The following is a 15,678-nucleotide window of genomic DNA, read 5'->3' on the forward strand; positions in this document are numbered from 1 at the left end:
TGATGGCTCAAGTACGTAGGTCCCTGCCACCCACATGAGAGACCAAGGTGGAATTCCTGGCTCTTGACCTAGTCCCGCCCTGGATACTGTGGGCATTTGAGGAGTGAACCAGTAGATGGAAGACATTTCTCTCTCCCTGCCCCTCTTTCACGCTCTCTCTTCCTATTACTCTTTTTTTTTTCAAATAAAAACTGTATTTTAAAAAAAGAAGTAGGAGGATGCAAACTTGATATGACTATGGTGTTTAGAGATGGGACCATGGGAAGTGATTAGGTTTAGATAAGTTGATTAAGGTGAAGTCCTCATGATTGGATCCTAGTGACTTCACAAGATGGAGAGACACCATAGAGACACACCTTCACATTCTCCCTGCATTTTACCAAGTGATATCCTTAAGCTACTTTGGGAACCTGTCAGCAAGAAGGCCAGTACCAGATGTGACCCATTGACCTTGAACCTCCAGAACCATAAGCCAAAATAAAACTCTTTTCTTTATAAAGTTACCCAGCCTCAGGTATGCTGTTGTAGTAACAAAGCAATGAACAAATACAAGAAGAAAAAAATTTCAGGAAACAAGAATAAGCCAATAGTACCCAAAGAACAGAGATCCAGTGAAATGAAAAATCAAAGAAGTATGCATTGAATATGAAAAATATCAAAATATTTGTGGGAGAATAGTTAACCAACCTACCATTGAAAGTAATTAAAGCCCTTGGACAGTTTCAAAATACTGCCTTATGAGATGGTTCCAGTATGTTTCTGAAGCTCTTGTGTCTTAATTCAACTCTACAGCCTAAGATTTCATTGATATGCACCTCCCTTCTAACTGGACACCTTGAAGTTGTTTTTTTTTTTTTTTCCCTCTGAACTTCTCATTCATAATTTTAACAATCACCAGTTAAATAACACAGAATAGCTTACAAATACTGATGTACCTGAATTCATTGGTCCTTTTTCTCTAACACAGATATAATTATTACTGTTGTACCAGTGACATAAGAGATACTGAGACAAATGAATTTGGCCAAGATTTCAGAGGAGTAGAAATAAATAAAAATTTGAGACTTCAGACTTCAAAACATTTCAGTTGTTTTCTAAAGCATCGTTAGATCTTTCACTTTCCTCCCTATCCTGGAGAATAAGAGTCAGAGGAAAAAATAGCTTATTTATAATTATGGAACAAAGCAATACAGGGAACTAAAATAATTAATTACTAGTGTTTACTGGTATTCGTATGGTGTCCATCATGGGGTTAAGAACAATATAGTAGTGATTTGCAAGAACCTTTGGGTCTGCCAGTTTATAAAGGAATTTTCAGTTGTCTTCAGTAAAATTAGATAAATCAGAACTCTATTCACACAATTGCACCCCCTTACTCCCATGCATATGTCTTCATTAGGAGATTCCTAATCTCTCTTCTCTGCTTTAGCTTTTCTTCTTAGCACTATCGCTACCTGACACTATCACTTATTTATATTGTTCATTGACTGCAATTCCCAATAAAATGTGAGCTCCAATTAGAGCAAAGCTTTGTGTCTGTTAATTTTATGGCTATAATCTAAGCAGCTAGAGCTGTGCCTGGCACATGGAAGATGTGCAATAAATACCTGTGAGATGACGGAATGAATGACAAGGCTAACACGTATAACATAAAATCATCAGGTCCTTACCAGGGCAGTATGAAATCTGGCTGCAAAAAGGATTCAGAGAAGAGAGACAATTTAAAGCTCTTTCAAAGAGGGTGACTGTGGGAAAACATTTTTCTATCGATGCAGCTTGTGAAATCTGTGGCTTTGAATAGATGAAACCGAGAAGAAAGATGTTAACACTGACGAAAATGTATTACTCGACACCATGAAACGCCTAGAAAATATCACAGAGGAAATCTCAACTTTGACCTTAGTCGTGTCTTTTTGGCTATCACACCCAAAACTCAGGCTACAAAAGCAAAAATAAACAAATGAGGCTGTATCAAACCAATAAGCTTTTTCACGGGAAAAAAAAAGTTACAGTGAAATCTGAGGAAAAAAAATCATTGCAACTCACATATAAGATAAGGGATTACTATAGAAAATTTATATAGAACTTTTAAAATTTAGCAACAGAAGAACAACCAGAATAATGCCAAAAAACGCAAAACACAAAAACAAAACTGCAAGTAGCTATAAGTGATCAGCAGGGAGGGCATAGTCATTCCTGCAGGAAATTAAGGCACTCAGTGTTTCCTACTTCCTAAATGACCCGCTAAGTGTTTAGCTAACAATTTAAAGTGACACTTAAAATTGTACATCTTCCCACATTTTGTACATGGAAATTTATATGAGTGTATTTTTCTTGGGTTCTGAATACAATGGTCAAAACAGCAGAAATCAATTATTTAACATAGCAAGAAAAATGCATTTGTGAGTGTATCAAAGAAACAAATTGAGAGGATAGGAGAGACCAGGAAGTGAATTACAGGTTTCACTTGTACTGCTGTGCTGTCTGACAAGTGAACAAACACCTTCATAAATTAATAGCCTTTAATTGTAGCTTGAAAGGCAAATAAATGGATGGTTTAGGTTTTTGTCTCATTTTATTTAATGTTATGAAATATGACCCTTGTTGAGCTTTTCTTGCTGGGAAACCCTGAGCTAAAATCCTGTTGTTTTTCGGACTTTGTTAGTCCATTCATTCTCCTCACTTGTTTAATAGAAATAATATTTCTTTTTTTTTTTTTTTTGACAGGCAGAGTTAGAGAGAGAGAGAGAGAGACAGAGAGAAAGGTCTTCCTTTTCCGTTGGTTCACCCCCCAAATGGCCACTACGGCCGACGGCGCTGCGCCGATTCAAAGCCAGGAGACAAGTGCTTCCTCCTGGTCTCCCATGTGGGTGCAGGGCCCAAGCACTTGGGCCATCCTCCACTGCCTTCCCAGGCCACAGCAAAGGGCTGGACTGGAAGAGGAGCAACCAGGACAGAATCTGACACCCCAAATGGGACTAGAACCCAGGATGCTGGTACCGCAGGTGGAGGATTATCCAAGTGAGCCGCGGCACCGGCCCTAGAAATAATATTTCAAATGCACTAATATATTATTTAAATTATAATAATGATTTCTTAATTTCTTGAATTGTAGATAATATCTCTAGAATGTTCTTTTGTTTATTCAAAGGCATGTTGATTAGTACTTCTTTTCAGTTTTTAAATAGCATCTTTAGTCTGAGAAGCTCAAAACAGATTTTCGCAAATGTGAACCATATTTTGTCAGCATGTTTTGTTTCAGGGAAGAAAAGTATGTAATACCAAAATCTGCCTCTGTATGTCCCATCAAAAATCAAATCAAACACCATTCTCACCTCTCCTTTCCTCTGGGTTGAGGGATCTTATTTTAGAGCTTAACAGGAAGAGCTTAGACTGAATCACCAGTGAGAAGGCTGAACCATTCAAGCAAAACACTGCAGAGTGTTGTGTTCAGAAAAGGCGGATTGTCAGATGCTCTAGATGGTTGGGAGAAACCTTTGCAAGGAACTATTTAGTCAACAGAAGTGGGTCACTTAATTTTTCCAAGTGAACGCCTTTAATGAGGACTGTCAGTTGCAGCCTTACTAGCCAGAGCTGTCTCATTATGGGAGAGTGGTCCTGTCTATGAAATGTTTATTTTGTAACTAACCCCTTAGGCAGTGCAGGAAAACTGTTTACTATTCCTTCATTTTTGCTAGTGTTTCCCACCCCCACCCTTCTTAATCAGAGAAATCTGAACTTCAGAAACCTCTGGGAGTGGGAGGAGAAATAAAGGAGAGAGAGGATGGGAGAGAGAGAGAGAAAAGAAATAAGGTTGAAAACTGTCTATGGTGTATTTATTCCTAAGGATTACTTCCAGAACAATTACAAGGTTCAATGACCTCCTTAGGAATGTGCCTTTGTGGTGAATGTGTTAGTGAATATGAGTGTGAAGAGTTGGGTAGGAGGCTTTGTTGCACATACATGTTGTCAGTGTAAGCAGTGTCACTATGCCCCACCAGTGAGCATTCTTACACCCCGTGATAGTAATGCGTAGGAACCTGACATCTGAAAATGAAAGGATGAGAGAGGGGTACAGAAAATTTTCTTCATTGAGAAAAATGCTATGTCAAAGAGGAATAAAAGGTAAAACCTGATGCTATCCCACACAAATAAAATAAATAACTTATAAGCTACTAGGGAAATTTAACCTTGTGTTTTGTGGACTTCATTTTAGTTTGCAAAATCGTTAGTCGATGACACCATATTCTTGGAAAGGAATGTTTTATTGCCTTTTCATTCTGTCAACCACGAAGTATCACAAAGGAAATAGTTACCTTACAGAAAGGAACAAAGAGAGATAACTTTGTGTAGATTTTGATCTTAAAACATACAAGTAAGATATTTATAATATATTATCATACGTATTTCCATCTACTCCAGAGCTATCAACTTTTCAAACGTTTTAGAGGAGATGGTGGTGAAGTATAATATTAGTTTTACAGAGAGATTAGAATGATGGGAGTATGGAATGCACCTAAAACTTGAGGTTCTGATTTAGAAAACACAGTTATGTTGAGGAGTTCTTAAAAAGTTTATGAAAATGCATTTTATGAAAAATCTAAAGATGGGCTTAAAAAAGTTTTACTCTAAAACAAACTTGTACAGAGTTATCATAAGATACCTGAAGAGGCTCCAATTTAAAGCAGTAGGAAGCATAAGACGTAAGTTTGTTTGTTTGTTTGTTTGTTTTTAATTTGACAGAATTACAGACAGTGAGAAAAAGAGAAAGGTCTTCCTTCCGTTGGTTCACTCCCCAAATGGCCATGACGGTCAGAGCTGCATCAATCTGAAGCCAGGAGCCAGGTGCTTCTTCCTGGTCTCCCATGTGGATGCAGGGGCCCAAGCACTTGGGCCATCCTCCACTGCTTTCCTGGGCTACAGCAAGAGAGCTGGACTGGAAGAGGAGCAACCGGGACTAGAACCAGTGCCTATATGGAATGCTGGCGTCACAGGTGGAGGATTAACCTGGTGAGCTATGGCGCCAGCCCAAGACATAAGTTTTGAAAAGAGTGCCTATCAGAGCAACATGAGTTCCACTAATTATGAAGCAGGAACACACAATATTTTGATGGTGAAACTTGGGTAGAAGAATGGTAAAGTAACTGACATTTTACAAAAAACTGTGTGGGTACAATTCCCCCAAAGAAATCACTGTTTTACAAATAGAAAACTCATTTTAAGAAGGGATAAGATGATGCAGTGGCAGATCATCCATATTAATTTGCAAGGAAAAATTAATCATGTTCATGTCCTAACTGAAGAGGACCGACAATTCACAGCAACAAAAATCAACACCATGGACATCTTAACTGGTTCAGCTTACACAGTTTTGGCATTAAAAACTGAAGCAGAGCCAACTTTCCACCCAGTGCATGCCCAAATTGTTATGGCCAGACCAGTGGCAGGCAGCAGTTGATCTTTCAAGGGAAATTTTAAACAAGTGAGATCAACATCCTGAAGCATTTCTTGGAAAAAAAAATGTACCAGAAGATAAAACATGAGCTTATTGGTAAGATCCAGAAGATAAAACACAATCATAGCAGTGGTTACCAAGAAGTGGAAGTGATTCAGTTGAAGCAAAAGCAGATTGGTAAACAGTAAAAGACAAGGAAACAGTGTTTTAGGATGCTTAGAAGATTTTGTTTGCAGTCTTTTTGGAGGACAAATGAATGATAACATCCAGTTGTTATAAGAGTATTTTAACGAAACAATATTTTAGTAGAACAATGCATTCTCTACCATGATGATGCTTCTGCTCATCCCTTTCACCAAATAGGGTAATTTTGTGAGTTTCAATATGAAATTATTAGGCCTGCACCTTTCAGACCTGATTTGATCCTTTCTGACTGGTTTTTGTTTCCTAATTAAGAGCACTCATTTTTTCTGTGGTTAATAATACAGGCAAGACTGCATGAACATAAATTCCCAGGTCCCTCAGTTCTTTGTGAATAGACTAAATGACGGATAGCATCTCTTGTAAAAGTGTCTTGAACCTGATGGAGCTTGTGCTGAGAAAGAAGTTTTATCTATTGAAATCTTTATATATACTGAACTGATTTTCTGTATATAAAGAGAATTGAAAATGAATCTTGATGGGAATGGAAGGGGAGAGCAAGTGGGAGGGGGGAGGGATGCGGGTGGGGGGAAGGTTGTGGGGGGGAAGCCTTTGTAATTCATAAGCTGTACTTTGGAAATTTATATTCATTAAATAAAAAAAGAAGTTTTATTATATTTTTTGTCTTTTAATTCTATTTATTCATGAACTCTCTGAATTTCATTTGTAGATTTTTGTAAAAACCATTCCTGACAAGTTCTGATACAATTAAATAAGTGGTTTTCTATTTAGAAATATGTTAGAAAGTCTTAAGGTAGGAAATATTCCGATCTTTTAGATATAGGATTCAGGAGTTATAATTTCATGTATATTATGAGAGGCTTGATAATTTGTCCTGAGATCATCAATTTAGTGCCAACAAGCTGGAAACAGACTTCTTTCTTTGCTTACAGATGTCCTGTATGGCTACGCTGACTGGTTGCAGCTTGACTTCTGGATTCTCCATTCACAAAGATGAAGGGACAAAAGAAGACCTCTAATCACTTATATGCCTTTTTGGTTGGAACAGTGGTATGAAATTAATGTTGGTATTAAAATTAGATCTGCTTCCTAAGATAAGCTGAATAATTTAAAGAAGGCTTCTCCAAAAATTTCATGCCAATAAGCAAGAAATAGAATACCAGTTTGTCCCCAAAGATATCCAGAAGTTTATGGATTTCTTTCTCCTCTATCATCCTCTCCCTTAAATGAAAATACTAATACTTTCATAAATTTGTTTATAAAGCAAATAATTATTTTGAAATGCCAATAATGGTATTCTAATTTATCTCTTTAAATAGTATTGAATTTAGACTTGTTTGTAATAAAGTTAATGTTTTACTATATAATTCTTTATTTATTTATTTTTTTTGACAGGCAGTGTGGACAGTGAGAGAGAGAGACAGAGAGAAAGGTCTTCCTTTTGCCATTGGTTCACCCTCCAATGGCCACCGCGGTAGCGTGCTGCGGCCGGCGCACCGCGCTGTTCCGATGGCAGGAGCCAGGTGCTTCTCCTGGTCTCCCATGGGGTGCAGGACCCAAGGACTTGGGCCATCCTCCACTGCACTCCCTAGCCACAGCAGAGAGCTGGCCTGGAAGAGGGGCAACCGGGACAGGATCGGTGCCCCGACTGGGACTAGAACCTGGTGTGCCGGCGCCGCAAGGCGGAGGATTAGCCTAGTGAGCCGCGGTGCCGGCTAATTCTTTATTTTTTTTTTAACTTTTATTTAATGAATATAAATTTCCAAAGTACAGCTTATGGATTACAATGGCTTCCCCCTCCCCCATAACTTCCCTCCCAACCGCAACCCTCCCCTTTCCCGCTCCCTCTCCCCTTCCATTCACATCAAGATTCATTTTCAATTCTCTTTATATACAGAAGATCAGCTTAGTATATATTAAGTAAAGATTTCAACAGTTTGTCCCCACATAGCAACACAAAGTGAAAAAAGAATTTAATCTAACTTATGTTATGTGATTCCTACCAAAATGTCATGAAATAAAAAAATGAGAGTATTTTAATTCCATGTTACAGTCAAGAAAATTATTGCTCAGGAAATTAACAGACTTATGCAAGATTACCCAGAAAGTAAGGACATAGCTAGTATGAGAACCTTGTTTTCATTTCTACTATTACTTTGTTCATGACTTTCAGATTAATTATTTAAATTTTTACACTACATAATAACATTTAATATCTATATCTATATATTTATCTAATATATATGATTCTTTTATAAGTATTTATTTATGTATTTGAGAGGTAGCATGAGAGAGAGAGAGGTTTTCTATCCACTGATACACCCCCCAAATGCCAGCAACAGCCATGGCTGTCTTGCCAGGTCAAAGCCAGTAGCCAGGAAGTCCTTCCAGGTCTCCCACATGGATGACAGAAACCCTCATAGTTGAGCTACCATCAGCTGTCTCCCAGGTGCATTAGTAGGATGCTTGATTGGAAGCTCAGAATAGCAGGGACTTGAACCAGGCACTCCCAAATGGGATGCAGGCATTCCAAAAGGCAGATCAACCCAGTACTTCACAATACCCGCCCCAATGATTCTTTGCTTTCTGTTAATTTTTAAATTAATTAATTAATTAGGAAGGCAGAACAACAGAGAAAGTAAAATACAAACAGACAGACAGTGATCTAACAACCATTGGTTCAGTCCCCCGAGGGGCCTATCAACCAGGTCTAGGGTAGTCTGAAGCCAGGAGCCTGAAACTCCATCTGGGAACTCCTATGTGGGTGGTAGGGCCTAACTACTGGTTGGTCTTTTCCTGCATTCCCAGACACATTAGCAGGAAACTGAATTGGAAGCAGAGTTGCCAGGATGTTGGTTTAGCCAGCAATGGCTTAATCCATTGCAACTCCTGTTCATTTGTTGTATATTCTGTTCATTGATGAAATAGTGAAATTGGAAATATTGAAGACAAGGAAAATATGTGTTGATATGTTGGGAGAAAATGTTGAAAACAGTAAAAATACTATGTACAATAAAATAAATGAGTGATTGGGGTCTCAGGTTCATTTTTCTTAGCTATCATATATTCTTTAGGATCATTTATGTAAATTGTTAGGTAAAATGAATAAATCCAGTAAATCTTTTCACTCCTACCAATGGTAATGACTGGATGGTTGGTAACTTTAAGTGTTAACAAGCTGTTCTAATTATTGAATACAGAGAAGTTTTGCACCTTCTGGAAATCTGAAAATGTCTTGACTCTACTCAGTGACTAAAGTGCAGCAATACTGATTGAATCATCTTGTCATCCTCATGTCTAGTATTGACTCCAGTAAGTTAAAATTGCATGTGTTGGTAATAAGCAATCTTTAGGATTAGTCAAAGTGAATCTTTTGCCTGTGTCAGAACCAGTTAGTCAGGCTCTGTAGGACTGACCTACATTGCTTCTTAATGCATCTCTTTGTAAAAAGTTAATTCTAGCATCACCATTGACCTATCTATTACTTAACCTCTTTTACTGAATACCTGCTATGTGCAGAACATTTTTCTAGATAAAGAAATGAAGAGGATTGAGGGCATAGAGTAAAAAGAAAAGGATCTAATTCATATGAACTGTATAGTACAGAATAATCCACTAATACATGACTCAATATGTATTACCTGCCTTAAGAGTTGTAAGTGCTCTTATTAAATTAATGCTTCTATTGTATATTAAAATGAAAATTTTTCTAAATAATACTTGACTGATACTAAAAGCCTACTTTAAAAATACAAAATAAAAACAAATTTCTGATCTTATAACATTTGCACCACTCAAGATTTTAAGCATTTCTTAGCAGTATCTTTAAATTGACATTTTGAGAATTGATTATTGTTTATAGCTCTTATCTCTACTGGTGTGGAACAGTGTTTATTTTCTTTTCTTTTTGTTGAATTCCTTACTTAGTGGATGGTTCATCTTGTGACTATAAAATAAACTGAAAGTTTTCTATTACAAAAGTGAAAAGAAAGAATAAGAAAGGAGGAGAGAGAATGGGAGCATAGGTGAGAGGGTAGGGTGGAAATTGTCACTATGCTCCTAAATCTGTGTAAACGAAATAATGAAATTTGTTCACTTTATATAAATAAAAAACTGTTAAAAATCTTATATACAACTCCCATCTATCTTAGAATACAGTAATGAAAATGAAAATATACCACTTGTTGTTAAAGTGGTACATTTTAGTTTTTATTTTGTTAGTAATGCAAATTATGGATTGACATATCAACTGTATTTTATTTTCAGGTTTATTCATAAATTCTTCATTGTTGGAGCTTGCATAAATGGAGGCTGGATCTCAAACATCAGACACATTGGAATAATGTCCTTATTATCACTATAACCTGTACTTAACTTTTAACCACACAGTTCTTCATGTGTGTTGGAATCTTTGTAACACTGGAATTTCTTGGGAGATACCCCATATTTCTTGGGCTATATACAGCAAAACAAACTACCTTTCTTGTAATATATCTGGTGCTAAATGAATTCAAGAAGTTTATAGTTATGGGAAAAGTAACCTTATTTATTTATTTTTTTTACAAACTTACAATTTTTTTCAATTTAAATTTTGATCAAAGATTCACCTGAGAGATATCATTTTTGGAATGATTTCTTTGCCATTAAAGTATGATAAATATTATCCAAATAATTAAATTATTTTATGCAACAAATTCACTGTGGTGATAGATTTTTCATCATAGATTTATAAGTATTATGCTGCAGTTATGTGTATGTATAAGGGGTCTTCAAAAATTTAATGGAAATGTATTATGATAAAATGTGTAGGATGACAAAATTGTATATTATGCCTGAATTTCAAAATTTTGGGGGATCAAAATAAACTTTTTTAAAAAAATGTTTTGTTTTATTTTAAAGGCAGAGCAACAGAGATAGTGAGACACACATACACATATAGAGAAAAAGAAAGAGAGAGATCTTCCTTCTGCTGGTTCACACCAAGAAGCAGACAAGAGTCAGGCTGGGCCAGGCCAAAGCCAGGAGTGGAAATTCCATCTGGGCTCTGCCACGTGGGTGGCAGCGACTCAAGGACTTGAGGCATCATCTGCTGCCTCCCAGAATGTGCTTTTGCGGCAAGTTGGTTTAGAAGCAGAGTGGGGACTGGAACCCTAGCCTTTTGATGTGGGATGTGGGCATCCTAAGCAATGTCCTACTTGCTGCCTCACAATGCCTGCCCCTACACTTAATTATCTTTTAACTCCATTTTCCATGAATTTTTGAAGTACTTTCATTTGTATATGTATGCAAGTTTGTGTGTATATATTTTCATGTTTGCTAATATTGAACAGGTAAACATGATTGATCCCAAAGGTAGATGCGAAAACATTGCTTATTTATCTATCATAAACTTCAAAAACATCTATGAGAAGCATCTTAAAATATTGCCTTTCTCCTTTTTCCTTAATAAAAAATCCTGATGTGTTTAGGTTGGCATGGTGCCACCCAACTAAAAGCTGACATTTTCCAGCCATTTTTGTTATCGGAGAATTAATTAAAGTGTTATATGTGTAATATTTCTGAAAATCTGAAAGACTCCTTAAAATGATGATGGTTTCCTTTTTTTCCCTTTTTCTTATTATTGAGAGTGTAGACATTAGGTTAGTAACTCTAGCACCCATCTTATACCACTACACAACAGTCTTGAGAATTTCAGATGGCAGAATGATTGCTAAAGACAAACCACAAAGTTGTGTCTTTATGTATTCTCTTTGTGGGCTCCTTTTATATGTAAGAGAAATAAACTATCTCATTGAAGCCACTGATGTTGGCTTGAGATAAGAAGGAAGATATTAAGAAATGGAAAACTGCTGACCATGATATGCTGTGGCAAAAATCTTTGGTCAAGTTGTTGCCTGCTAATCTGAGAGATCATGTGTTATCATAAGACATAATCATTGGGAGAAAATTCAAAATATTAGCTTATTTTTATTGTCTTTGCTTTCATCAAGCAAGCTATATTCAGACAAACAAATCTATCAGAAAGCCTAAATGGCTGAGATTCAGAAAGGCATGTTTTGCCTTTAGCCTGTAATCTAAATTTGAAATAGAATCCTGTAATTTCAAGTCTAGTAAGGTTGACAAAACAAAACCACCGCTCATATGCCATATTGAATTACTTTCCCTAAAGATTTGTCTACCAAAACATGGGGTCCAGCCAACTCCCAGAAATTCTGTCCAGGGTAGATTCTAGCAATGTTTTTCTCGAAAGGTCTCAGAGTAAATGCCAGTTATCAGTGCAAATGCATTTATTCCAGGCAGCTGAATGAACCTTCAGGATAGAAACCATGTCAGGACCTGCTCTTCATCTGTGGTTAACTCCAACATGGATTTGACCTGACACTCAGATCAAGTCCAGAAAGTTTTTTAGTGGACTACTGAGGCATCTACTAAATATGAAAATAGAAAAGACCTGCATTCTCCAACAAGGGATTTCATCTGAAGGAAAGGAGGAAGTGGCTACTAAGTTCTTCAGAGCTACCAAAACCCAGCAATGGCTGGAGTCTTCTTCACAAACAGGAAATTTTGCATGTTATGGGCCTTTGAGTGGAAATGGTTGAACATATGCACATGAACCAAGATTGCTGACATCTTTGGCACTCTGGCACAATGGATCCTTGTGGCCTTACAGGCATGTGATCACTGTGGCAACCAAAGGATTATGAGAACTTGCAGAGCCAGTCTTTGATATTTACTGCTGTAGTTACAGCAAGAATCAGCAATATCAGTCTGATGTCTACTCTGTTCTCTCTGCACTGGAAATTTGAAAAAAAAAAAAATGGAACCAATTTTGATTTAATTAAGGCCTCACTTTAACAAAATATGTAACTAAATAAGACCAAGTGTCTGGTAATAACAATAGATAAAATTAAAAAGGAGAGAATGATCCAACATGGGAAGCAGGCCATACAGCAGACTCATAAAATGACAAACACCCTAAACAGCACTCTGACCTCAGAATCAGCCCTTAAGGCATTCAGATCTGGCTGAAAAGCCCATGAGAGCATTTCAGGCATGGAAAGCCAAAACACTGTGGCAAAAAAAAAAATATGCATGAAGGATCTCTGTTAGTGAGATCCTAGTGGAAAGAAGGGGGCCATCAAAGGAGGAGGTACCTTTCTCTGAATGGAGAACTTTGATTTTGCTTATGGCCCTGTCTAAATACTGACTGAGTTTGTGGACTCAAAAGGCTTCCATAGGCTTGGCAGCTCATGAAAAGAGCCTCCGGTGATCATTGACATCATAAATAAGAGTGTCAGTTGTTAAATCAATAACAGGAGTCACTGTGCACTTGCTCCCCATGTAGGATCTCTGTCCTTAATGAGTTGTACTATGAGAATTAACTGTAAAACTTGGCTTCAAACAGTACTTTATATTTTGTGTGTATGTGGGTATAAATTGTGGAAACCTTTACTTAGTATAGAGTTGGTCTTCTATATATAATGTTAATTAAAAACAAATCTGAATGAAGAATGGGATGGGAGAGGGAGTAGGAGGTGGGATGGGAATGGGGTGGGAGGATGGGTATGAAGGGAAGAACTGCTATATTCCTAAAGCTATACCTATGAAATTTGTATTCATTAAATAAAAGCTTTCTTTAAAAAAACCAGAATATGTGACAAGGATAAGTTTGGATTTTCTAGTTGTAAGATTGTGGTAATTCGAGAAATTACTCAAGCAGTCTTTTTTAAAAATAGCTGTATTTTCACCTTACATTGAAATTGGTTATTCTGGGTACATTAAAAATGGTTTCCTTCATTAAAACAGTTTGAAATCACTACTACGCAGTTAGGTTTCTAATAGAAATATTGCTGTGCAAGAACAAGAGAGGGTTATTGTACAAGACAAAGAAATTGTGTGAATGATGTTTTAATAGACCAACTTGGGAGTGGACCTTTGTGCAGCAGTTGAGATGCCTCTTGGGATTACCCACATCCAACATTAGAGTTCCTTGGTTTGAGTCCAAGTTCTGCTTCTGATCCCAGATTCCTGCCTATGTGAACTCAAGAAGCTGCATAGGATATCTCAAGTGTTTGGGTCCCTGCCTCCCATGTGAGACCTTGGCTGAGTTCCAGCTCTTGGTTTTGACTTAGCCCAGCTGTGCCTATTCCAAGCATTTGGGGAGTGAACCAATAGATGGAAGATCTTTTTCTGTCTCTGACTTTGAAATAAATTTAAAATAGATAAAGACCCAACATGATGTATAGTATCAGACAGAAGAGTGTTTCCTAAAACCATATAATCACAGTTCATGAAGAAAAAAAAAAATGATACAGCTCACCATGTGAACAGATGTGGGGCTGATCTTGCTTGGGTCAGGCTTGCTCAGCCTGAGGATCAGTATTTTTAGCACATCTGAGAGCTCCCTGGGATGTGAGTACACTAGATGGAAATGTTGGCCTGATGTGGGGACTGATTTGTTGAGGAACAATAAGAACATACAAAATCATTTCCAAATACTATCCTGAGAATTTGGTTTTGGATAAGTTTATGTGACTGAGGAACATATAAGAAGAAAAGTACTTAAGACATCTGAGAGAATAATGAGAAGTAATTTTATAAGAAATCTTTGTTTAACGCAAAAAATTACTGATATGATGATATTAATGATGCAATGATGTCACTGCCATTATTATAATCAATAACTTAGCTTAAGTATCTGAAGGACCCCAGTTCAGATTCCAATCTCTTTAACTGTTATGTGTGTGACCTGAGGCATGCTACCAAAGTTTGATGTACTTATCTTCTTTGTTTTTAATTTTTTTTTTTTTTAATTTTACAGGTAGAGTAATAGACAGTGAGAGAGACAGAGAGAAAGATCTTCCTTCCATTGGTTCACTCCCCAAATGGCTGCTATGGCTGGCACTGCGCCAATCCGAAGCCAGGAGCCAGGTGCTTCCTCCTGGTCTCCCATGCAGGTGCAGGGGCCCAAGCACTTGGGCCATCCTCCACTGCCCTCCCGGGCCACAGCAGAGAGCTGGACTGGAAGAGGAGCAACCGGGACTAGAACCTGGCATCCATATGGGATGCTGGCCAGGCAGAGGATTAACCAATTGAGCCACGGCACTGGCCCCCCATGTACTTATCTTAAAAACAACTGGTAGGCTAGCACTGTGGCATAACGGGTTGAGCCGTTGCCTGCAATGCCAATATCACATACAGGCACTGGTTGGAGTCCCAGTTCCACTTCCAATCCAAATCCCTGCATTCACGTGGGAGACCTGGATGAAGCTCCTGGCTCCTGGCTTTGGCTTGGCCTAGCCCTGGCTGTTGCAGCCATTTGCGGGGTGAACCAGCAGATAGAAGATATCTCTCTCTCTCTCTCTCTCTATATATATATATATATATATATATATATCCCCATCTCTTTGTAACTCTTTCAAATAAAGAAATCTTTTTTAAAAATGGATAATATTAGTGCCTACCTTCTAGAGCTCTTATGGGCTTCATTGTGAAAAAGGAGTTCCGTAGAGAATTTGGCACTTAATGGGCTCCCAATATATACTAATTATCTACGACTTTGAAATCTCTCTGGGATTTTTCAGTAAATGTAACCTGTGACAAATCAACAGAGCTGGCATAGACTAACTTTGAAATGAGGCAAAAATTTCTGGAAAATACATAGAAATGCAGTCAATAATTAGCTTTCTCCTCTTCTGTTCCTATCTCTGTCTCAGTCTCCTCCCATTCCCTCTTCTCTCCTACCCTCTCCTGCTCCCCATACTAAGAATTAAGAATTCTGGAAATAATACTACTCATAATATGAATAATCCTAGAATACAAAGTGCTTTTTGTAATTGCCTTCTAAAAAGACATTTTGGTTCTTTGGCTTCTGTTCATTTTCTTTTCCTATTCTTGGGCAACATGAGAGCAGGGATCTATTTATCTCCTCATCTGACTCCAATAAATCCCATCCATAGTGTAGACCTTATATCTACTTCCTGGTGAAGAGATTATAAAACAACTTGGTTCGTTAAAATAGATGCTTCCAGTTCAAAACAACAAATGTTCACATGCACACA

This window comes from Lepus europaeus, chromosome 3, assembly GCF_033115175.1.
Source record: "Lepus europaeus isolate LE1 chromosome 3, mLepTim1.pri, whole genome shotgun sequence".
In the NCBI taxonomy this organism is placed as follows: Eukaryota; Metazoa; Chordata; class Mammalia; order Lagomorpha; family Leporidae; genus Lepus; species Lepus europaeus.